The sequence below is a fragment of the Salmo salar genome, chromosome 19 (genome assembly GCF_965601325.2).
Source record: "Salmo salar chromosome 19, fSalSal1, whole genome shotgun sequence".
NCBI lineage: Eukaryota > Metazoa > Chordata > Actinopteri > Salmoniformes > Salmonidae > Salmo > Salmo salar.
In genome coordinates, this window is record NC_138309.1 from 71148948 (window position 1) to 71175160 (window position 26213).

Sequence of the window (26213 nt, forward strand, 5' to 3'; positions counted from 1 at the left end):
TTTCTTGCCTTCTCTCTGATCATCCACAGCTTTGTGGACGTTACCACTCTCTCTCTTTCCCTTCTCACCCACTCCTATGTTTTTCCTCATCATCCCTGATCCCCATTTCTCTCTTCTTTATTCCCTCTTTTCTCCTTCTTCCCCATTTACCCTTCTCTCTCTCTGTTTCTCAGTCTATCGCTCTCTTGAGGTAATACCTGACTAGGTAGGTAAATACTCCTCTCGTCTGTCATGATGCAGTTTGTGCACTCACTCAATCACTCACCCACACACACGCAAGCACACACACACTCTCACTGCACACACACATCTGCCGCTTCCTGTAAGGTGTAACCCAATAATGTGAGAAAGCTTTTAAAAACTATTTCTGCATACAGTGGTTCTTCCTTTAAAAGTTGCGTCATACTGCAGCACAGCTTGAGGGCTACCGCAAAATTCTATGGCACGTTATTTAAGTGTCAGCCATTGTTGCCACTAATGGTAGTTAGTGCTAGTTTGCCCACCAGAAGGCATCTTTGAGAAGCTAAGTTATTGAAATGACATGGAGATGTAGGCCTAAACGTCAAAGGGAGCCTTGAATAGAACAGACTATATGGGATTAGGTTTTAAAAATGTAGCTTAATTAATTATGGTTTTTATATTCCAAGAAAAATGAAAATGCAGTTCGTACTGTAGCCAATGTACTGTAGGCCTAAGGGTTTCCATTATGAAAATATGGCACTGTACAACATGTTTCTATTCCAAGAAAACGAAAATGCATTTGTTACTTTAGCTGTTTTAGCATAACTTACTTATTAGCAAGAAGATCTACTTAAATATACAGTATATCAATCAATCACTCATTCATTTGTGCATGTCATCACACAGCCTTCTAGGCAGAGTTGCAAAGAAAAAGCCATATCTCAGACTGGCCAATAAAAAGAAAAGATTAGGATGGGCAAAAGAACACAGACACTGGACAGAGGAAGTAAGCCTAGAAGGTCAGCATCCCAGAGTCGCCTCTTTACTGTTGATGTTGAGACCGGTGTTTTGTGGGTACTATTTAATGAAGCTGCCAGTTGAGGACTTGTGAGGTGTCTGTTTCTCAAACTAGACACCGTAATGTACTCAGTAATGTGCTCAGTTTTGCACCGGGGCCTCCCACTCCTCTTTCTATTCTGGTTAGAGCCTGATTGCGCTGATCTGTAAAGGGGATAGTACAGAGCGTTGTACGAGATCTTCAGTTTCTTGGCAATTTCTCGCATTGGATAGCCTTAATTTCTCAGAACAAGAATAGACTGACAAGTTTCTGAAGAAAGTGCTTTGTTTCTGGCCATTGTGAGCCTGTAATCGAACCCACAAATGCTGATGCTCCAGATACTCAACTAGTCTAAGGAAGGCCAGATTTATTGCTTCTTTAATCAGAACAACAGTTTTCAGATGTGCTAATATAATTGCAAAAGGGCTTTCTAATTATCAATTAGCCTTTTAAAATTTTAAACTTGGATTAGCTAACACAACGTGCCATTGGAACACAAGAGTGATGGTTGCTGATAATGGGCCTCTACACCTATGTAGATATTCCATTCAAAATCAGCCGTTTCCAGCTACAATAGTCATTTACAACATTAATAATCTCTTCATTGTATTTCTGATCAATTTGATGTTATTTTAATGGACAAAAAATGTACTTTTCTTTCAAAAACAAGGACATTTCTAAGTGACCCCAAACTTTTGAACGGTAGTGTATATACTGTATTTTACACTATTCTACTGTATCTTAGTCACTTTAATGTTTACACATCTTGCATTACTCATCTCGTATGTATATTCTGTATTCTATATTATTCTACTGTATCTTAGTCCATGCCGCTCTGACATCGTTCGTCCACATATGTATATATTAATTCCATTCTTTATTTAGATTTGTGTGTATTGGGTATATGTTGTGAAATTGTTAGATATGACTTGTTAGATATTACTGCACTGTCAGAGCCAGAAGCACAAGCATTTCGCTACACCCGCAATAACATCTGCTAAACGTGTATGTGACCAATAAAATTTGATTTGATTTTATAGCCTAAAGGAGGCCCTGGAAAAGCCGACCAGTGCTATGGAAAAAAAACCTCCATGTTGTTTACATACACCACCTAGTTGTTTGATTTCACTTCATAAGACTTCCTCTGTCAAAAAATAAATGTTTCTACTCTGCGCCATATATTCTGAAGTGTCTGTCTGTGTGTGTGTGTGTGTGTGTGTGTGTGTGTGGGGGGGGGTATATATAGAAGGGATAGTGTGTGTGTGTTGAGGTCTTGGGGTGTTCCATCGGGAGTGTGTTTAGGTGTGATTCTGTATTAACAACAGGAGAGGGGGATGTTGAGAGGTTCCCCTGATGAGAGGCACCAAGAAGAAGGGGAGAGGGGGATGAAGAGGGATTGGAGGAGTGGACATTGTTCCTGAGGCACTGTTGTCCAAAAGGCAGCTGGTGTCCGGCATTGGGGTGATTTTGTGTGTGGGCGTGTGCGTGCATACACAAGTGTGTGTGTGTGTGTGTGTGTGAGTACATGTGTGTGACTGTATTAGTGAAAATGTGTGATTATGTTGAATTTGGTTTTGTAAAAAATAACTGTTGTTTTGTGTGTCTAGGTCTGGGCTTTGTTTGTTTATTTATGGGTTAACGTCTCTCTGGACTGAGTGTTTGCATGAGGTCATGTGCATGGGTGGGTGCACATTTGTGTGCATTTGTGCTTAGCCCTACACAGTTAGGTCCTCAGTCTGAGCTGAAGCTCAGCACTGCAGTGTGCATTAATATGTAGCAGGGCTCTGTGTAGAGAGAGAGAGAGAGAGAGAGAGAGAGAGAGAGGATAGAGAGAGAAGCGGGGGCCTAGATAATTGGCTTGTTTTGGAGTGTCAGATCGCTGAAGAGGGGATAATGGCGGACTCAAGCTGCTGCCACGGGGGTTAGGGAGGGTGAGGAGGGGGGCACTTTTTGTGAACGGGCCCCTTACCTCTCCTGATCCTCCCCATTCAACCCCCGGTCAGCCTTTGTGGTGAGGGGATGGGAACCCAGGAACCTGGCAGCTAACCGGCTGACCTTCTCGCACCTCTCTCCTAGCCCCCTTTCTCTCGCCACCCCCACCCCCTTTTCACCTTCTCATCCCCCCTAGACTTTTATATTCTTCTTTCACTCTGTTTGGGTCTCTGTGTGCACCCCCCTTTTTATTTCCCAGTGCATCTATTTTATTTAACTTTTTTTTCCGCTCTTGAGAAAAGTTGAAGAAAAGAAGCTCTCACCCTTCATTTAAGAGGGTGAAAGAAAAAGGGATGGAAGGAAGAGTGAAACAAAAGGCGGAGAAGAGGAGTGGAATTTAGCTATGGAAAAGTGAAGGAAATAGATGCGAGAGAGAAAGCGAGGGAGGAAAATAGGCTTAAAATAAAAGGATGCAATAAATGAAAGAACGATAAAGTAAATAAATAAACCGAGACATTTATTGTATTAGGGGATGTTTTATAAAAATCTCCCAATGATTTAGTCTTTGTAAACATGCTCCTTTGCCTTATTGTCTACCTCCCCACTCTCAACATTTCAATGGCTTTAGAAGGCAAGGCAATGTTTTTGACCAATGAAATGTGAACACTGGAGAAACTAACTGCATTCTTTAATATAGTCATTGGCTGCTTCCCAAATGGCACCCCAGGGGCCCTGTCCACTCTGACTGCTTGTACTAAACTCACAGAATACAATAAAGTAGATAATACATTGTCAGTTTCTGTGAGAAACTTAAATTTATCCTCGTAAAATAGAATGCTGTTAACCAATATTGTATCTGTTTAAACATCTCTTTTCTCCAGGGAGGTCGCCTTCACCGGGCATCTCCAGAAACAGTCCCCCAAGCTGTGCTACTACTACCTGGGCTTCTATATCCACTCCTGCCCCAAGATGCCATACAAGGTACAACACGTTTCCTTTGTCATCTAATGAAGTTCGATCCTATACTCTGCTATGCTCTACTCCACTATGTTCTACTCTATGTCCTACACCACCCTACCCAACCTTGTCCCAGTGACTTATCCAAAGCAGGAGAGAATACATCTGCATGAATGTACAGTATTCACCACCCATGGATTTTTACCACATTTTGTTGCGTTACAAAGTGGGATTGAAATAGATTTAATTGTGATTTTTTTTGTCATTGATCTACACAAAATACTCAAATGTTAAAGTGAAGAGAACATTTTACAAATGTTTACATACTATTACAAAATGTTAAAAATCTATATACCCATTGCATAAGTATTCACCCCATTTGTTTACACAAGCCTAAATTAGTTTAGGAGTAAAAGATTGGCTTAACAAATCACATAAGTTACATGGACTGTGTGAAATAATAGGGATTGACATGATTATTGAATTACTACCCCTTCCTCTGTCCCCCATACATACAAATCAAATCAAATTGTATTTGTCACATGCGCCGAATACAACAGGTGTAGACCTTACAGTGAAATGTTTACTTACAAGCCCTTAATCAACAATGCAGTTTTAAGAAAACTAAGTGTTAAGTAAAAATAAATGTAACAAATCATTAAAGAGCATCAGTAAAATAACAGTAGTGAGGCTATATACAGGGGGTACCGGTACAGAGTCAACGTGCCAGTGCACAGGTTAGTCGAGGTAACATCTGTAAAGCCCCTCAGTCAAGTATTGAATTTCAAGCACAGATTCAACTAAAAAGACTAGAAAGCCTCATAAAGAAGGGCAGTGTTTGGTAGATGGGTAACAATAACAAATCAGACATTAAATATCCGTTTAAACATGGTGAAGTTAATAATTATTCCTTGAATTATCTATTAAACCACCCAGTCACAACAAAGATAGCTGTCCTTCTGAGCTGAGCTGTAGGACAGGAACTCTGAGCTGTAGGACAGCAACTGCTCAGTGATGTCACCATTAGGCCATTGGTGATTTTAAAACAGCTACAGAGTTCAATGGCTGTGATGGGAGAAACTGAGGATAGGTCAACAACATTGTAGTTACTCCACAATAATGACCTAAATGACAGAGTGAAAAGAAGAATACAAATATACAGAATACATTTTTTCCTAAACATGCATCCTGTATGCAACAAAGCACTAAAGTTATACTGCAAGAAAACACGGCAAAGGAATACAGTTTTTGGCCTAAATGCAAAGCCTTATGTTTGCGGCAAATCCAACATGAGTTTTTCAAGAAACGGATGGAGCTAAGCACAGGCAAAATCCTAGAAGAACACCTGGTTCAAGAATCACAGCTGTAATCACTGCCAAAGGTAATTCTAACATGTATTGACTCAGGGGTGTTAGTACTTATGTACAGTGCATTCGGAAAGTATTCAGACCCCTTCACTTTTTCCACATTTTGTTAAGTTACAGCCTTATTCTAAAATTGATGTATACATTTTTTTTTATCATCAATCTACACACACTACCACATAGTGACAGAGCGAAAACAGACCCTTTGCTATGAGACTCGAAATTGAGCTTAGGTGCATCCTGTTTCCATTGATCATCCTTGAGATGTTTCTACAACTTGATTGGAGTCCACCTGTGGTAAATTCAATTGATTGGACATGATTTGGAAAGGCACACACCTGTCTATGTAAAGTCACACAGTTGACAGTGCATGTCAGAGCAAAAAGCAATCCATGAGGTCGAAGGAATTGTCCGTAGAGCTCCGAGACAGGATTTTGTTGAGTCACAGATCTGGGGAGCAATATCCAAAACATTCTGCAGCATTGAAGGTCTCCAAGAACACAGTGGCCTCCGTAATTCTTAAATGGAGGAAGTTTAGAACCACCAAGACTCTTCCATGAGCTGGTCCGCCGGCCAAACTGAGCAATCAGGGGTGAAGGGAATTGGTCAGGGAGGTGACCAAGAACCCGATTGTCACTCAGACAGAGCTCCAGATTTCCACTGTGGAGATGGGAGAACCTTCTAGAAGGACAACCATCTCTGCAGCACTCCACCAATCAGGCCTTTATGGTAGTGGCCAGACGGAAGCCACTCCTCAATAAAAGGCACATGACAGCCCGCTTGGAGTTTGCCAAAATGCACCTAAAGGACTCTCAGACCATGAAAAACAAGATTCTCTGGTCTGATGAATATTTAACTCTTTGGCCTGAATACCAAGCATCACATCTGGAGGAAACCTGGAACCATCCCTATGGTGAAGTGTGGTGGCAGCATCATGCTGTGGGGATGTTTTTCAACAGTAGGGACTGGGAGACTTGTCAGGATTGAGGGAAAGATGAACGGAACAAATTACAGAGAGATCCTTGATGAAAACCTTTTCCAGAGTGCTCAGGACCTCACACTGGGGTGAATGTTCACCTTCTAACAGGGCAATGACCCTAAGTACATGTCCAAGACAATGCAGGAGTGGCTTCGGGACAAGTCTCTGAATATCCTTGAGTGGCCCAGCCAGAGCCCGGACTTGAACCTGATCGAACATCTCTGGAGAGCCTTGAAAATAGCTGTGCAGCAACGCTCCCCATCCAACCTGGCAAAGCTTGAGAAGATCTGCAGAGAAAAATGGGAGAAACTCCCCCAAAAGGACAATGACCCAACACACCTTCAGACTGTGTAAGGGCAAATTTACCAAGAAGGAGAGTGATGGAGTGCTGCATCAGATGAGCTGCCTCCACAATCCCCCGACCTCAACCAAATTGAGATGTTTTTTTCCTCTCATTTTCACTCCCCTTCTTTTTGTATTTCCCCCCTCCTTGCTCCTTGCTGACTGAAAGGCCAGAAGCTCCTCTGTCTCTCCTCTGTATTTTTCAACAATGTAGAAAATAGTAAAAATAAAGAAAAACCCTTAAATGAGTAGGTGTTGTAAAACTTTTGACTGGTAGTGTATGTCGAGAAATGTAATTATTATTATTATTATATATTTTTATATATATAGTTTTCTATCTGAGAGCGGTGTTTGTCCGTGTCGGGAAAAACGCGCCAAAGGGGAATGGAGACACCTGTGGAAGGTCTTGATGCCCCCCTAGACTCCACTTCGCCCCCTCCTTACCTCTCTGGCCAGTCGCTACAGCGATCTGTTTCTCTCACTAAAAGCCCAGTACATTCAGACGGACACGTTCCTGAAAGCCCTATCCTGGCCTCTTGGAGAGATCTTCCTCCTCTCCTTTTTCTTCCTCTCCCTCCTTTCCTTAGTCTCTCCCTCCTCTGTGTTATTATAGGTGCAAGGGCCTCAACAGGGAGAGAGAAGTCACAACTAGTACCCTGGCTCTCTTTTTTTCCTCTCATTTGCACTCCCCTTCTTTTTATATTCCCCCCTCCTTGCTACACTGACCCAGGCGTCTGACTGAAAGGCCAGAAGCTGGAGCAGTTAGCTTCAGCCTCTACTCCTCTGTCTTTCAGTGGGCTCCTTAACTGAGGAGCAAGGCTCTGGTCCAGAGCCATGTTTATATATAGCTTTGCTCTTGTCCATGCAATGTGTAACAGCCCATTACCTATATGAGAGCTGTGTGTTCTCACTCTGTGCTGTTACTACTCTCACTCTGTGTGCAGAGTTGCTACTGCACTTTACCTTAAGACAGCCACTGTAGAAGCCCTATGCCCCACAACTCCCAGTTGAGGTAGAAACATACAGGCCTAGGTTGGCATTTAAACCAATAATCAGAGGGTTGTGGATTCAAGGCCCGGCCAGGACATCTCTGGAACATGAACAGAATATCATGTCAGCCATTCCATTGGTAAAGCCATGTGATTCCAGCAGCGAGGGGCTAAGCGCTAAAACAGGTGTGTGCATGCTACAGAGGCAGGGTGCAGTGTGTTGGCAGACACACACACACACAGCGAGACAGACAGGGAATCGATTAGACCAGAACAGCTGATACATATACAGTAAAGGGAGGGAGGAATTGAGGGAGGGAAGCAAAGAATGTAAATAAAAGTGATGGACTGGCCCAGTGCAGATAGGGGGAGTGAGTGATGGAGGGATGGAGAGAGTGAAAAGGAGCAAGTAGGGGAGAGCAGACTGGGCTGCTAGAGCCATTAGCGGTTGAGGGAAAGGTCAGTGGAGATGGCTACTGTAACTCAGCAACATGAGGAATAGTATGTGTGAGACACACATATTAGGGCCTGGACGATACCAGTATCGTGCTAATCTTTAGTATCATGGCAAGGAAACAAAACACAAAGTGGATTTCACTTATTTAGGAAAACATCCCTAATGTTGGAAACAAACATCATTATGTTTGACATTGAGTCAAATGTATTTAGTTTCCAAGCTATAGCACACTATTTTACATACAGTAGCATTTTCGGTGAGTGTGTGTGTGTGTTTGCGCATCTGCGCTATGTGTGTGTTTGGGTTCCTCTGCGGGGTTGTAAGTGTAGAATCCCAAACACACTTTTGTGTCAGTCGCGTCTGTTACCACATTTTCCTGCCCCTTCACCATTGGTATTTACCCACCCCTCTTGCCCCATCTATTTGATTTTAGGGGAGGGGTGGGGGGTATTCACTACCTTATTTACCTCGCCCTATTTTACCCCAGGGAGTGACGGATCTGGGGTGACAAGTTTGCCCAGTTCCCACATTGTCACACACACTCGAAACACACACTCAAAATACATTCCCACAGTGTCCCATTACGGGTTTATTTGCATAAGTCACCAAACTAGCCCATTTAATGTGCAGACGCCGTTTGTGAGATTGGTTTTGGTCACAAGATGTCCCCCTCAGAAGTCCTGGCAGGACAATGTGCTAGTGTTGTGTGTCCCATGGCTCAGGGACTTAGTGAGGGCCCCTCAGTAATTCTGCCGGGCCCTCAAAGGGCCACAACAAGACAACTTGAACTCTGCTGGACACCTCTCAGCATTGAGCAGTCTCAAACATATCTCTTTCTCACCCGCTTTATAGCTCTCTCTCTCTCTCTCCCCATACCCTTTCTATCGAGTCTCCTTGGAAGTTAGGGAAAAAAATTGTACCTGTCTACAAGTATCAGTGGAAAGAAACCTAAAATGCCTAAAATGACTCTTCACTTTTCAGCACATTTGGAGGGTAGGAAGCATGACTTTTTACTCTCCATTATACAACACGTGGGTATAATCCTGGATGCTGATTTGGTTTAAACCGCATTCCAGACGGTGTCTATTCCACAAGTTACCACCGGTTAAAGCTATGATGTTGAAATGCCTATTTACTCTGTTCCATCTCACTGCTCAATCCAATGTCTCATCAATCCAGCCAGGCAATTTATCAACTTGATCTCCACGAAAAAGCATCTAGACATTATCTCCAATTTCTTTTAGACTAGCATTTTGTTTTCAACAGCGGAGATTTGTATAAACCTTGCTCTGTCATTTGCAACATTGTTTCAATATTGAAATTTGATCTCCAGCTGTCCCAAAGTAATGAACGAGTCGGGATGAGGCAGACCGCTTTTCTCAGCTTGACAAAATTATGAATCAGCTGGCATAAACAGGTAAAACAAAACAAAAAAACGCTGCTAGTTTGCAGTCTTTCCAGCTTCAGTTTGAAGTTTGTGTTAGCTGTGTTGTTGGCTAGCTCCGCTGAACAAATAGTGTCCTGGCAAGAGAGCACATATTTGTGACCGACCAGCTCGATTCGATCTTATGTAGCAAAATTTGAATTTGTGTTTTTTACATTGGATAAAAGTAGAGATTCAGAGCTACAAAATCGTATATCATACACTACAGATGAGGAACAATAGGAAAGTAATTCTAATTTAAAAGTTGATTAACTTGTAACCTACATTTTGAGAAAATTGTCCCTGAATATTTTTGGTAAATCTACTGGAGAGCTCTTCTTGGTCTACACCCATTCAGCATTGTTCACACCCTCTTAAGCCTTAGAGAGAAGGGCGGGGCTAAGGATTCACGTGTGAGGCCATGTACTAAACAACCAAACATTTCAAGACTAAAGGCTGGTTTATACTACGGGTGTATTCGTATATTCAATCTGGAGTGCCAGAGTGCGCCCTGGGTATTCATAAACTCAAGTGTTGTCAGATTGTGCATTTTTAAATTGATTGTTTCGCTCTCGGAGCGTTCAGAACGCACACTGGACGGCTCTGGCTGAGCAGTAAGGTTGATCCAATTGTTCTGACCTAACAGCAGCAGTCTAGCTCCCAAGCTAACTGGCCAACGTTGCCTAGCTTGCTAACTGCTTCCAGAAACATGAGAGAACAGCTCACTGAATATTTTACTCACCATAGCAGAGCTGGTTAGGCTGTTTTCATGTTATCCAGAGCATTGGTGACTGTTACTGTGCTGTTTGCAACAATTTAAATACACCTTTTTTGCCAACGTTTACTGACACGGCCATATTCAATGGGTGTTGAGCGTAAGTAAATGTGTCAGTTATTCTGCGCTCTGGCACACTCAGACGAGAGAGCTCTGAAAACGGAGTAGAAACCCAGAGCGAATTTACCAGCTAAGTCTATCGACAGTTGTTGCAGTGACATCATTAACATTCTATTGAAATGGTTACTTGCATAGTGGAGTCTTTTGTTAAGACATGTAGCTAGCTAGCTAAACAATGAACCATAATCCAAACTCATAATGTTACTACCCTGCATCAATCTGCAGGTAGCTAACCAATCAGGTTCAATGTTAGCTAGCTAACATTAGACTGTAACTAGCAATGCAAATGGCTCTGAGAATCGAATGATATTACTACACAGATCCTACATGTAACGTTAGCTAGCGAGCCAGTACGTAACAGTATGCTTTAACTTGAAATAAAAACAACTTTCTGACAAAATTCTAAACGTGTAATATCTGAAAATGTAGCTAGCTAGACTATTTTACCCGTATACATGGATGGATGCTTCTCCCTCTCTGTCACGGATGCCATGGTTGCCCTTAGTTTGAAGATGTATTTCGGAAACAGGTGTTTTATACAGCCTTCTGTGTGTTCTCTTTTCGACTCCCTCTGCGTATTTGCAATCTAAGGCCAGAATTTTCTCCTTATCCTTAGCTATTATACTCTAATTATCTGGGCCTACCACAGATTTCAAAACTCGGTCCTCCAGAAAGTGGAGAGCAACACTTTGATATTTTTTTTAAAAAGCCACGTTAGATAGGATTACCTACAAATACTGACCAGCTCATGTTATAGACAGAAGCGTGCGACATGTCAGACCAATCAAAGCTCATATCTCGGCATTTCCAGCCCATTCAATCTCAGCCAATCATGGCTAGCGGGAAGGTCCCTGTCATTTTCCATGGCTAAACCAACTAGGCTCGTAATTTAACAATTGTATTGGTATTTACAGATGGCATATAAGTTTGTTATTAAAGTTCACATGTTCCAGAAGGCATTTCTGCCCCCCAAAAAACATTTTGATCAATTAAAAAAAGTTCAAACGGCTCTCCTGTGAAGTAGTGACGCACGACATATGCCTAGTTTCCTAGAACGATGCTGAATGGGTGTAGACAAAGGGCTTTCCAGTAGTAGTACCAAAACATTCAAAGGCCATTTTCTTAAAAATGAGTTTACAAGTATCTCAACTTTCAAAGCAAGATTTCCTTTCCCATTGTTCCTCAAATGCAATGTATGATATACTATTTTATAGCTCTGAGTCTCTATCTTTATACAATGTAAAAAACACAATTTCAAATTTTACTATATCAGACCGATTTGAGCCGGTTGGTCACATATGTCAATCATTATTTGAAATCAAATCTATTTTTTTGTCACATGCGCCAAATACAATGCTTACTTACAAGCCCTTAACCAACAATGCAGTTCAAGAAATAGAGTTAGTAAATATTGTCTTAAGTAAAGTAACTTACACTGCCACTCAGCCAGGCAGGTACAGAACTGACTGATTAGGCGCTGCCAAATGTCACATCGATAACAAAAATTCCAGGCAAATTTAATGTCAATCCTGCCTTTTGTGGGTATGGAACATTTTGTGGGATATTTTATTTGTGCTCATGAAACATGGGACAAACACTTTACGTGTTGCGTCTCATATTTTTTTTCTGTATCGTTAACCACCTTTTTTTTACCACTACGTCACTGGACCCTACAAACCCACACCGTCTAAGGTGCAAAAAAAGACTTTGACATTGCGAGCATGGGTGAATCGGCCCTAAAGAGCCACATGAAAGGGGAAAGACACAACACTGCATCCTGCGCTGGCGCCAGTTCTACATTTTTACTTTTCTCTGCAACAACCTCCAGAGCTTTTTTGCTAATCACCTCATTCACGGGGCACCCACAATATTCCGCTTCATCAAGCGACAGCCGTGCTCCTGCCATTCTGGTGGCCATTCACATGCCATTTTCCTCACACAGCCCGCCCTTCTCCCGAACCGGCACCACTGAAGCTGCCAGTTGGAAGCAAGACACATTTTCATAGCTATTAAGTAGTAGATTCCCAGATGCCCAATAAAAACAGTCATTAAGCTGGAGTTGTGTAGTAATGTGAATCGGAAATGTGAGTTCCGAAACTCTGCTCATCACTACTCAAATTACAAAATCATCAGTACTGACTTACCACTTAAGTAAGTAATAAATAAGTAGTGAAACAATGTATTATTGAGTAGAACTTGTAAGATAGAGATGAATACTATTATAATTTTTTATATTTGCGGTTGTGGCGATTATACTGCTGTCTGGTGGCAACTAGAAACAATAGCATAATATTAACTATTACAAATTAATGGTCCTTGACAATAAATATTTGTCCTTGAAAAAGTTATTGAAGGTTCTTGAATTTGACTTGCCACTCTCTGTACGAAACCCTGTATAAGTACAAACAGGGTTATATTTTGGGGTCATTACATGTTTATTTACTTATTTCTCAACTTCATACGGAGGATCTACTCTGTGCTACAGAGTCCGAATGCTAGCTCGGTAGCTAGCTCAAGCTGACTAACGTTAGTCACTAGCCATGCAAGCATGTAATTACATTCCAGACCAATTGTTGGCGGTGGTGAGTTACAATTCACCAATCTTGATGGGCCACATATGGCCATGCATCATGCTTTTCACAGACATTGTGTTATCTAGTGGGAGCCCGTACCTTCTTGCCGCGGGATCAAAACGAAAGAGAAAGTCATACCTGCTGTGGAGCTTGATTACTAATGCCTTGAAATACAAATTTAAAAGCTATGTAATTTGAGAAAATAGATATCTACCTGAAGAGTTGATGATTTTATGAAATTCATCATTACAACTGACTGAACAGTCGCTAAAGCTACGTGATACAGTAGCTGGGGTCATTTTTGCTTGTTTTTGCTGTTCTCCAAATAGCTTTTTTATTTTTTTATTAATTGTATGCAGTAAAGCTTAAACTCTCCCAAAATGTCTATCCAACCATCCAGCCTCTATGGGACCCTCAGTCCCAGTTCCAAGCCCAGCTTTGCACAATGGATCGGACTGACACTCCACAGCCACACAGTCAGGTCCCTGGACCAGCTCCAGTCTATAGTTTCATAGCAGGACTATTGGAAAGGCCGGTTGGAGGGGCTCCATGTCTGGTGTGGGTTGTGGAAGCTACAGCACATGGAGTGGCCTTTTGGACTTGCTGAGGTGTGACTTGGCATGGACTGTCACACACACACGCCACTAAGGTACTGTAGCTGCAGGAGAATAAGGGACAGGACCTTCTTGCTGCCACCTCACGACTCATGCTGCATCCGTATCCCTCCACCACCCGCAGAATGAGTTGAGAACTCATTCCAGACAGAGGACTATTGTAGATATTGGTGGTTGATGGTGGTGGATGAGGTGAGTTTGCCCTTTACTATGTAAAGCACTTTGTGTTCTGGAAAAGCGCTATATGAATTCAATCAATTATTATTATAAGCCTAGATCAGGGGTGTCAAACTCATTCCATGGAGGGCCTAGTCTCTGCGGATTTTTGGTTTTTCCTTTCAATTAAAACCTAGACAACCAGGTGAAAGGGAGTTCTTTACTAATTAGTGACCTTAATTCATCAATCTAAGTATAAGGGAGGAGCGAAAACCCGCAGACACATGCCCCTCCGTGGAATGAATTTGACACGTGGCCTAGATGTTGAAAAGCCATCTCTCCTCTCTCCCCATCTCTCTTACCAAGACCTATGCTCTAACCAATAACCAGTGATGGTAAACAATTCCTTAGACAAATTTCATTCCAGATAGCCTGGTCCCAGAGTGGTCTATTGGAGCTGTATAGCCAAACAGTTACTCTAATACTGAGAAGTCTGTGGAAGGGTACCCCTAGTGGTACCTCAGGGGTATTTCACCCTGTATTTTTTCTACAGTGGTTCAACAGATTGTCTGTGCTCTCAGAAAGGAGGAGCCTCAAACACACCGACTGACTGCTCATAAAGTCTGGCATTGTAAATACTCTCAATGTGGCAATTAGTAAAGATTTACAACTTTATTAATTTGCATAAATCAGTTTTTAATTACAGTTTTTACTGATTCGTGTAGACATGTTTTATATCTTTAGTTGTAAAACATAAATAAGTCTTTCTCCTGGTTTCTCTGCTCACTGCTCTTTCTCCCTCTTTCCTCAACTCTCTCTCTCTCTCTCTGTCCCTGGCTCTCTCCTTCCATCTGGCACCAACAATCTTGCACAACCAACCTACATCAATAGCTGCAAATTAAATTGTGTTTTATTTTGTACAGACTGGAGAACTAAAAATACTGGTCCGTGTTTTTATAATTTTCCATTTCTTTTGAGATGTGTTTTTATAATTTTCCATTTCTTTTGAGATGTGGAAGTTATTTTTAAAGATTGACTAAGCAAGCAAACATTTGCTGATGATAATAGTTAAAGTACAAAAATGAGGCAGTTGGTTACTTGGCATAAGCTAGTTTCGACCAGACCTGGGCTTGTACGACCTGACAGAGTGTTTCTATTTTCAAGGCCCCTTTAACGTAACATACAGTGTATTTGGACAGTTTTCAGACCCCTTGACTTTTCCCACATTTTGTTACGTTACAGTCTTATTCTAAAATGGATGAAACAGTAGTTTCCCTCATCAATTGTCACAGAATACACAAAAAATTTAAATATCACATTTACATAAGTATTCAGATCCTTTACTCAATACTTTGTTGATGCAACTTTGCAATGATTACAGCCTCAAGTTTTCTTGGGTATGAAGCTACAAGCCTGGCACACCTGTATTTGGGGAGTTTTTCCCCATTCTTCTCAAGCTCTGTCAGGTTGGATGGGAGCGTCACTGCACGGCTATTTTCAGGTCTCTCCAGATATGTTCGATCGGGTTCAAGTCCGGGTTCTGGCTGGGCCACTCAAGGACATTCAGACACGTGTCCCGAAGCCACTCCTGCGTTGTCTTGGCTGTGTGCTTAGGGTCATTGTCCTGTTGGAAGGTGAACCTTTGCCCCAGTCTGAGGTCCTGAGCGCTCTGGAGAAGGTTTTCATCAAGGATTTCTCTGTACTTTGCTACGTTCATCTTTCCCTCGATCCTGACTAGTCTCCCTGTTCCTGCCGCTGAAAAACATCCTCACAGCATGATGCTGCCACCACCATGCTTCACCGTAGGGATGGTGCCAGCTTTCCTCCAGACGTGACGCTTGGCATTCAGGCCAAAGAGTTCAATCTTGGTTTCATCAGACCAGAGAATCTTTAGGTACCTTTAGGTACCTTTTGGCAAACTCCAAGCGGGCTGTCATGTGGCTTCCGTCTGGCCACTCTACAATGAAGGCCTGATTGGTGGAGTGCTGCAGAGATGGTTGCCCTTCTGTAAGGTTCTACCGTCTCCACAGAGAAACTCTGGAGCGCTCTAAGAGTGACCATCAGGTTCTTGGTCACCTCCCTGACCAAGGCCCCTCTCCCTTGATTGCTCAGTTTGGCCGGGCGACCAGATCTAGCAAGAGTCTTGGTGGTTACAAACTTCTTCCATTTAAGAATGATCAAGGCCACTGTGTTCTTGGGGACCTTTAATGCTTCAGAAATGTTTTGGGACCCTTCCCCAGCTCTGTGCCTCGACATAATCCTTTTTCGTAGCTCTGCGGACAATTCCTTCGACCTCATGGCTTGGTTTTTGCTCTGACATGTACTGTCAACTGTGGGACCTTATATAGACAGGTGTGTGCCTTTCCAAATCATGTCCAATCAATTGACTTTACCTTAGGTGGACTGCCAAGGTTAGAAACATCTCAAGGATGATCAATGGGAACAGGATGCACCTGAGCTCATAGCAAAGGGTCTGAATACTTATGTAAATAAGGTTAAAAAAATGTTTTTAACTTAGGCATTTGCAAAAATGTCTAAACCTGTTTTCGCTTTGTCATTTAGGGTATTGTGTGTAGATTGATGAGGTGAAGAAAATATTTAATACATTTTGGAATAAGGCTGTAACGTAACAAAATGTGAAAAAAGTCAAGGGGTCTGAATACACTGTACTAACACATACATGGACACATAGACGGGGAAAGATACACACACATATATATACGCACACACCGGTGCCCAGGGGCGAGGGAGGTAGTGAGAGAGTTACATAAAGTGGCTCTTACTCTTGTTGTTATTATTCTCTCTGAAAAGAATGTCTCAAACTGAGCCCAGGAAACCATTAAAGTTTCCACAGAAAGAGCGAGTGAGTGAAATTAGTGAAATGGAGAGTAAAGAGTGACAAAAGTTGCCGAGTGAGAAAAGGAGAGAAGTCGATGAAAATAAGTAAGGAATATTTGTTGCTTTTGGTGGTTGTTGACAGCCCTTTTAAGGAGTTTTTTTTTGCAACAGCTGGAGCCTCCTCCTCCCCATTAGGCTCAATTCTTAATCTAATAAAAACACACACAAAGAGCAAGCCATCAACAATCACTAGTTAATAACAATTTATCGTCCATGTTGCCTTGTGTGTGTGTGTGTGCATGTTAAGTAGAAACGCAACAGTTTTGAATTAAGTCTGAAAAGTTGTAATGTTTTTGGAAATTTACATTTAAATCACCTTGTATGACTGTACACCCTGGGATTTTAAATTGCTATGACATTTTTTTTAAAGTTATCTCAAACCTTCTGAAAGAAAATGTACAAACATGGAATATAATACAGGATATAAGTACAAATTACATGATAAAGTATTTTTTTAAATCTTTGAGTAAATTGAGTAGAATCTGTAAAACTGGTGTGGTCCTGTAGAACTGTAGAAGTCATGATGGTACTGGATTAGCTAATGTTTTATTTATGAGTTGTAGCCTGAGGGTAAGACACCTGCACCTTGGCTAAGGTTTCCATGATATCAACTAGATATGACAAACTGCGTCGTCCGTTCATCCTCATTTCCTTACAATACACTCACATACTGAACAAAAAGTAAACGCAACATGCAACAATTTGAAAGATTTTACTTAGTTACAGTTCATATAACAAAAAAAAGCCAATTTAAATAAATTCATTAGGCCCAGATCTATGGATTTCACATGACTGAGAATACAGATATACAATCTGTTGGTCAGCGATACCTTACAAAAAAGATAAGGGTGCTGCCTCCCCATAACCACCGGCTTGGAGCGAGCAGTCGCACTACGCTTCGCTCCACAGGTAATATTACACTTCACTACATTACAACGGCTTGATTTGTTTGATCTGAGCAATTCTTCTTAGCTAGCTACATAGCCGTCTTTGTATCAAAGATAATTGTGTAGTTTAGAGTAGTTTAGAGTAATTAGAGTAATTAGCTATCTTCGTCCTCCTAAAGTAGTCAACACTGCTAGCTGATAGCTAGCTAGTCATCACTGCTAGCTAGCCAACTTCTACCGACTAGCAGCACTGTAGAAACTATTACATTACAACGTAACGACTTGATTAGTGTAGTGTTAGTGTTAGTTAGCCAGCTACATAGTTGTCTTTGCTGTCTCTGTATCTAAGATAATTGTGTAGTTTGAGTAATTATCGAGGTGAGCTAGCCAGCCGCGACGCGACGCCAGACTTAGTCAACACACCTAGTCATCATTAACCAACTGCTAGCTAGCCAACCGTTACCGACTAGCAGCGCTGTAGATACTAATACTTTACAACGGAACGATTTGACTAGTGCAGTGTTAGCTAGCTAGCTACTTAGTTGTCTTTGTCATAGCTTGATAATTGTGTAGTTTAGTAATTATCGAGGTTAGCTAGCCAGCCATCGAGGTTAGCTAGCCAGCTATTTCCGTCCCCCGCGACGCCATTTTTCCTAACCCAGCCAACTATTACCGACGAGCAGCATTGTAGAAACTAAATACATTACAAGGAACGTCTTGATTAGTGTTATGTTAGCTAGCTAGCTACAAAGTTGCTTTGTATCATGACAAGGTGTAGTACTGAAACTATCGAGGTTACCTAGCCAGCTACACGTTCAAAGTCAACAACGCAGCCACTGCTAGCTAGCCTACTCCACCAGCCAGCAGTACTGTATCATTTTCGTCATTTTAGTCAATAAGATTTTTGCGACGTAAGCTTAACTTTCTGAACATTCAAGACGTGTAGTCCACTTGTCATTCCAATCTCCTTTGCATTAGCGTAGCCTCTTCTGTAGCTTGTCTACTATGTGTCTGTCTATCCCTGTTCTCTCCCCTCTGCACAGGCCATACAAACGCTCCACACCGCGTGGCCGCTGCCACTCTAACCTGGTGGTCCCAGCGCGCACGACCCACGTGGAGTTCCAGGTCTCCGGCAGCCTCTGGAACTGCCGGTCTGCGGCCAGCAAGGCTGAGTTCATCTCAGCCAATGCTAAACCCTCCAGTCCCTAGACTTCCTGGCGCTGACGGAAACATGGATTACCACAGATAACACTGCTACTCCTACTGCTCTCTCCTCGTCTGCCCACGTGTTCTCGCATACCCCTAGAGCATCGAGCCAGCGGGGTGGTGGCACTGGAATCCTCATCTCTCCCAAGTGGACATTCTCTCTTTCTCCCCTGACCCATCTGTCTATCTCCTCATTTGAATTCCATGCTGTCAAAGTTACCAGCCCTTTCAAGCTTAACATCCTTGTCATTTATCGCCCTCCAGGTTCCCTTGGAGAGTTCATCAATGAGCTTGACACCTTGATAAGTTCCTTTCCTGAGGATGGCTCACCTCTCACAGTTCTGGGTGACTTTAACCTCCCCACGTCTACCTTTGACTCATTCCTCTCTGCCTCCTTCTTTCCACTCCTCTCCTCTTTCGACCTCACCCTCTCACCTTCCCCCCCTACTCACAAGGCAGGCAATACGCTTGACCTCATCTTTACTAGATGCTGTTCTTCCACTAATCTCATTGCAACTCCCCTCCAAGTCTCCGACCACTACCTTGTATCCTTTTCCCTCTCGCTCTCATCCAACACTTCTCACTCTGCCCCTACTCGGATGGTATTGCGCCGTCCCAACGTTCGCTCTCTCTCTCCCGCTACTCTCTCCTCTTCCATCCTATCATCTCTTCCCTCTGCTCAAACCTTCTCCAACCTATCTCCTGATTCTGCCTCCTCAACCCTCCTCTCCTCCCTCTCTGCATCCGTTGATTTCCTCTGTCCCCTATCCTCCAGGCCGTCTCGGTCCTCCCCTCCTGCTCCGTGGCTCGACGACTCACTGCGAGCTCACAGAACAGGGCTCCGGGCAGCCGAGAGGAAATGGAGGAAAACTCGCCTCCCTGCGGACCTGGCATCCTTTCACTCCCTCCTCTCTACATTTTCCTCTTCTGTCTCTGCTGCTAAAGCCACTTTCTACCACTCTAAACTCCAAGCATCTGCCTATAACCCTAGGAAGCTCTTTGCTACCTTCTCCTCCCTCCTGAATCCTCCCCCCCCCCCCTCCTCCCTCTCTGCGGATGACTTCGTCAACCATTTTGAAAAGAAGGTTGACGACATCCGATCCTCGTTTGCTAAGTCAAACGACACCGCTGGTCCTGCTCACACTGCCCTACCCTGTGCTTTGACCTCTTTCTCCCCTCTCTCTCCAGATGAAATCTCGCGTCTTGTGACGGCCGGCCGCCCAACAACCTGTCCACTTGACCCTATCCCCTCCTCTCTTCTCCAGACCATTTCCGGAGACCTTCTCCCTTCCCTCACCTCGCTCATCAACTCATCCTTGACCGCTGGCTACGTCCAATCCATCTTCAAGAGAGCGAGAGTTGCACCCCTTCTGAAAAAACCGACACTCGATCCCTCCGATGTCAACAACTACAGACCAGTATCCCTTCTTTCTTTTCTCTCCAAAACTCTTGAACTCTCTTGCTATCTCTCTCAGAATGACCTTCTTGATCCTAATCAGTCAGGTTTCAAGACTGGGCATTCAACTGAGACTGCTCTTCTCTGTGTCACGGAGGCTCTCTGCACTGCTAAAGCTAACTCTCTCTCCTCTGCTCTCATCCTTCTAGACCTATCTGCTGCCTTTGATACTGTGAACCATCAGATCCTCCTCTCCACCCTCTCCGAGCTGGGCATCTCCGGCACGGCCCACGCTTGGATTGCGTCCTACCTGACAGGTCGCTCCTACCAGGTGGCGTGGCGAGAATCTGTCTCCGCACCACGTGCTCTCACCACTGGTGTCCCCCAGGGCTCTGTTCTAGGCCCTCTCCTATTCTCGCTATACACCAAGTCACTTGGCTCTGTCATATCCTCACATGGTCTCTCATATCATTGCTATGCAGATGACACACAATTAATCTTCTCCTTTCCCCCTTCTGACAACCAGGTGGCGAATCGCATCTCTGCATGTCTGGCAGACATATCAGTGTGGATGACGGATCACCACCTCAAGCTGAACCTCGGCAAGACGGAGCTGCTCTTCCTCCCGGGGAAGGACTGCCCGTTCCATGATCTCGCCATCATGGTTGACAACTCCCTTGTGTCCTCCTCCCAGAGTGCTAAGAGCCTCGGCGTGACCCTGGACAACACCCTGTCGTTCTCCACTAACATCAAGGCGGTGACCCGATCCTGTAGGTTCATGCTCTACAACATTCGCAGAGTACGACCCTGCCTCACACAGGAAGCGGCGCAGGTCCTAATCCAGGGACTTGTCATCTCCCGTCTGGATTACTGCAACTCGTTGTTGGCTGGGCTCCCTGCCAACAACCCCTACAACTCATCCAGAACACCGCAGCCCGTCTGGTGTTCAACCTTCCCAAGTTCTCTCACGTCACCCCGCTCCTCCGCTCTCTCCACTGGCTTCCAGTCGAAGCTTGCATCCGCTACAAGACCATGGTGCTTGCCTACGGAGCTGTGAGGGGAACGGCACCTCCGTACCTTCAGGCTCTGATCAGGCCCTACACCCAAACAAGGGCACTCCGTTCATCCACCTCTGGCCTGCTCGCCTCCCTACCTCTGAGGAAGCACAGTTCCCGCTCAGCCCAGTCAAAACTGTTCGCTGCTCTGGCACCCCAATGGTGGAACAAGCTCCCTCACGACGCCAGGACAGCGGAGTCAATCACCACCTTCCGGAGACACCTGAAACCCCACCTCTTTAAGGAATACCTGGGATAGGATAAAGTAATCCTTCTAACCCCCCCTTAAAAGATTTAGATGCACTATTGTAAAGTGGTTGTTCCACTGGATATTATAAGGTGAATGCACCAATTTGTAAGTCGCTCTGGATAAGAGCGTCTGCTAAATGACTTAAATGTAAATGTTAAATGCCTGATGCAGTGCGTCGATCCAAAGCATCCCAAACGTGCTCAATGGGTGACATCTGGTAAGTATGCAGGCCATCGAAAAACTGGGACTTTTTAAGCTTTCAGGAATTGTTTACAAATCCTTGTGACATCCTTGTGACATGGGGCCATTCATTACATTTTGAAACATGAGGTGATGGCGGCGGATGAATGGCACGACAATGGACCTCAGGATTGCGTCACATTATTGCCATCGATAAAATGCAATTGTGTTCATTGTCCATAGCTTATGCCTGCCCATACCAGAATCCCACCACCACCATGGGGCACTCTGTTTACAACGTCGACATCAGCAAACTGCTCGCCCACACAACGCCATATAAGCTGTCTGCCATCTGACCAGTGCAGTTGAAACCGAGTTTCTTGCATGAAGATCACACTTCTCCAGTGTGCCAGTGGCCATTGAAGCTGAGCATTTTCCTACTGAAGTTGGTTACGATGCTGAACTGCAGTCAGGTCAAGACCCTGGTGAGGATGACAAGCACGCAGATGAGCTTCCCTGAGACGGTTTCTGACAGTTTGTGTAGAAATGCATTGGTTATGCAAACCCACAGTTTCATCAGCTGTCAGGGTGGTAGATCTTAGACGGTCCCGCAGTTGAAGAAGCCGGATGTGATGGTCCTGGGCTGGCGCGGTTGCACGTGGTCTGCGGTTGTGAGGCCAGTTGGACGTACTGCCAAATTCTCTAAAATGACGTTGGAGGCATATTTCTGTCTGTAATAAAGCCCTTTTTGTGGGGAAAACCTCATTCTGATTGGCTGGGCCTGGCTTCAAAGTGGGTGGAGCCTATGCCCTCCCAGGTCCACCCATGGCTGCGCCCTTTCCCATTCATGTGAAATCCATAGATTAGGGCCTAATGAATTCATTTCAATTGACTGATTTCTTAATATGAACTGTAAATCAGTAAAATCGTTGAATGTTGCATTCATATTTTTGTTCAGCATATTTGTCTTCGTTTGCGTGCCTTTCGCTTGTACTGTCCATTATTTTATCTCCTATTGCTAGAATGAACAGTCCAGTCGGTTCTCTCTTTTTTTAGTCCTTCCTGCTCCTCTGTCCTCCACTGTGTGTGTTTTCCTCCCCTTCCATCTCTTTCTGTGTAAACCTCAAGGTATTCAGTGGCAGGTAGCAACACGCTCAGCTTAGTAGTGCGACTCGCAGGACTCAGCTTGTCCTACTCATTTGTTGTTTTTCACTCTTTCTAGCCATGTGTGGAACCTCACATTCTATGTGTCACTTAGATGTGCATCTCTCTGCTCAGATTAAGAGTGATAGTGAGTGAATTTGAGGAATTTATAGGTAGCCAGTCAAAGGCTTTTTGAGGGGTAAATTTATGATGTGTATATTGTTTGACCATTGCATATTGTCCAAATGAATATTATTTTAGTGAGAGAAACCCTTGCAACACTATTTTTTATTTTATGTTGTTTTTTCTTTTCAGTTAAGAACAAATTCTTATTTACAATGATGGCCTACCAGGGAACAGTGGGTTAACTGCCTTGTTCAGGAGCAGAACGACAGACTGTCAGCTCAGGGATTCGATCCAGCAACCTTAAGTTTACTGGCCCAACGCTCTAACCACTAGGCTGTTTGGAATGTCATATTATTGTTTCTCTATTGTGCAGCAGAGTGATTTTTATAGTGTGTTCTGTTTGTTTAGGATCTGTTTTCTTTAATTATTGTGGTGTGTGCGTGCGTTCTCTGTTAAATTACCGCAATGACGACTGTGCTATGACCAAACGTATGTGGACACCTACTCGTCGAACATCTCTTTTCAAAATCATGGGCATTAATATGGAGTTGGTGCCCCCCTGTGCTGCTATGACAGCCTCCACTCTTCTGGGAAGGCTTTCCACTAGGTCAGGTATTCCCGAACTGGGGAACAGTGGTACGCGCAATGCCGTCGGGGTACACCAAATAAAAATGTGATTCACATCTAAAAAAAGTATTTTTATATTTTCCAACAGGGCTATACGTTTTTTCTCGCCTGAGTAGCCTTGTTTCACTGCCAACAATAAAATTTAACTATCTAGTGTTCAGTGAAATAATACAATGTCAAATACAGGTACAGTGGTTCCTCCTTTAAAAGTTGCGTCATGCTGCAACACACCTTGCGGGCTACTGCAGAAATCTATCGCACGCTATTTAATTGTCAGCCATTTTTACCGTTAATGCAAGTTAGTTCTAGTTTGACCACCAGAGGGCATCTTTGAGAATAATTTGATAGCCTTCAATATTGGCATCACTAGAAAATGTAAAACCTTTTTTGTAAAAACATAGTATATGGGATTGATTTTAAGAAATTTGGCTTAATTATTTTGATTAATATTATGGTGTTTCTATTTCAAGAAAAATGAAAAACGAAACCCTCAGGGTTTCCGTTAGGATGGAACAGAAAATATGGCGCTGTACAATGTGATGGTCGGGAGTAGGCTACAGTACTAAGAGCATAAGAGGATTGGAGGAGTCTAAATTAATATCTAAAGGGCATACCATTTCCCCACCCTAATTGTAGTGTAACCAATACCCAAACAGAGATTCAGTGAAAATAAAAATCGCATTAATTTATCAAGACCAGTCCCCATGCCTGTTTCATAGCAGTGCAAAACGATGCTGAAATAGTTATTGCTTCAGATCCTATTGCTTCTAACTTCAATATGCTTTTAAAATAAATAAGGATGGAATGGAAAATATGGCGCTGTACAACAAGGCAGTCGGGAGTAGGTTACAGTACTGGGCTTATTCAGCTAAAGAATCCCGTGTTGTGCGGGCATGCGGGAGACCGGGGTTCAATTCCCCAATGGGGAGGAAGGAGTAGGCTGTCCCTGTAAATAAGAATTTGTTCCTAACTAACTTGCCTAGTTAAATAGAAGGTTACACTAAAAGCATAACATTTCTACACCTTGATTGTATAATTGTAGTCTAACCAACACCCAAAAGGTGATTCAGTGAAAATAAAAAACACTAGTGAGAATCATGTCGCCTACGGTAGGCAAACAGTGTGTCTAAAAATATGATGTGACTCTCCGCCAATAATTACATACAGTGGCTTGCGAAAGTATTCACCCCCCTTGGCATGTTTTCTATTTTGTTGCCTTACAACCTGGAATAAAAGATTTTGGGGGGGGTTGTATCATTGGATTTACACAACATGCCTACCACTTTGAAGACGCAACATATTTTTTATTGTGAAACAAACAAGAAATAAGACAAAAAAAACATAACTATTCACCCCCCCAAAAGTCAATACTTTGTAGAGCCACCCCAAGTCTCTTGTGGTATGTCTCTATAAGCTTAGCACATCTAGCCACTGGGATTTTTGCCCATTCTTCAAGGAAAAACTTCTCCAGCTCCTTCAAGTTGGATGGGTTCCGCTGGTGTACAGCAATCTTTAAGTCATACCACATATTCTCAATTGGATTGAGGTCTGGGCTTTGACTAGGCCATTCCAAGACATTTAAATGTATCCCCTTAAACCACTCGAGTGTTGCTTTAGCAGTATGCTTAGGGTCATTGTCCTGCTGGAAGGTGAACCTCCGTCCCAGTCTCAAATCTCTGGAAGACTGAAACAGGTTTCCCTCAAGAATTTCCCTGTATTTAGCGCCATCCATCATTCCTTCAATTCAGACCAGTTTCCCAGTCCCTGCTGATGAAAAACATCCCCACAGCATGATGCTGCCACCTCCATGCTTCACTGTGGGATGGTGTTCTCAGGGTGATGAGAGGTGTTGGGTGTGCGCCAGGCATAGTATTTTCCTTGATGGCCAAAAAGCTAAATTTTAGTCTCATCTGGCCAGAGTACCTTCTTCCATATGCTTGGGGAGTCTCCAACATGCCTTTTGGCGAACACCAAATGTGTTTGCTTATTTTTTTTCTTTAACCAATGGCTTTTTTTCTGGCCACTCTTCTGTAAAGCCCAGCTCTGTGGAGTGTACGGCTTAAAGTGGTTCTATGGACAGATACTCCAATCTTCGCTGTGGAGCTTTGCAGCTCCTTCAGGGTTATCTTTGGTCTCTTTGTTGTCTCTCTGATCAATGCCCTCCTTGCCTGGTCAGTGAGTTTTGGTGGCTGGCCCTCTCTTGGCAGGTTTGTTGTGGTGCCATATTATTTAAATTTTTTAATCATGGATTTAACGGTGCTCTGTGGGATGTTCAAAGTTTCAGATATCTTTTTTTAACCCAACCCTGATCTGTACTTCTCCACAACTTAGTCCCTGGCCTGTTTGGAGAGCTCCTTGGTCTTCATGGTGCCGCTTGCTTGGTGGTGCCCCTTGCTTAGTGGTGTTGCAGACTCTGGGGCCTTTCAGAACAGGTGTATATACACTGAGATCATGTGACAGATCATGTGACACTTAGATTGCACACAGGTGGACTTTATTTAACTAATTATGTGACTTCTGAAGGTAATTGATTGCACCAGATCTTATTAGGGGCTTCATCGCAGTGGGTGAATACATATGCACGCATCACTTTTCATTTTTATTATTATTATATATTTTTTTAATCTCCACAGATGGTTGTTGGCATGGTTGTATGCTCTGCAAAAACACATTCACGTTTTTAGTACACAATCCTTTTTATTTTTATTTAACCTTTATTTAATTATATATTTTATTACTTGGCTTG

General features: G+C 43.2%; 1 pseudogene across 1 annotated transcript in view; it reads left to right on the forward strand.

Moving 5' to 3' along the window:
* LOC106579438 (arginyl-tRNA--protein transferase 1-like) overlaps positions 1–26213 on the forward strand; it is a 181879-nt pseudogene that overhangs the window by 81211 nt on the left and 74455 nt on the right. The window contains exon 7 of the transcript XR_014381576.1: positions 3832–3931. The product of XR_014381576.1 is annotated as an arginyl-tRNA--protein transferase 1-like (transcript). The remainder of the gene's footprint in view (positions 1–3831; positions 3932–26213) is intronic.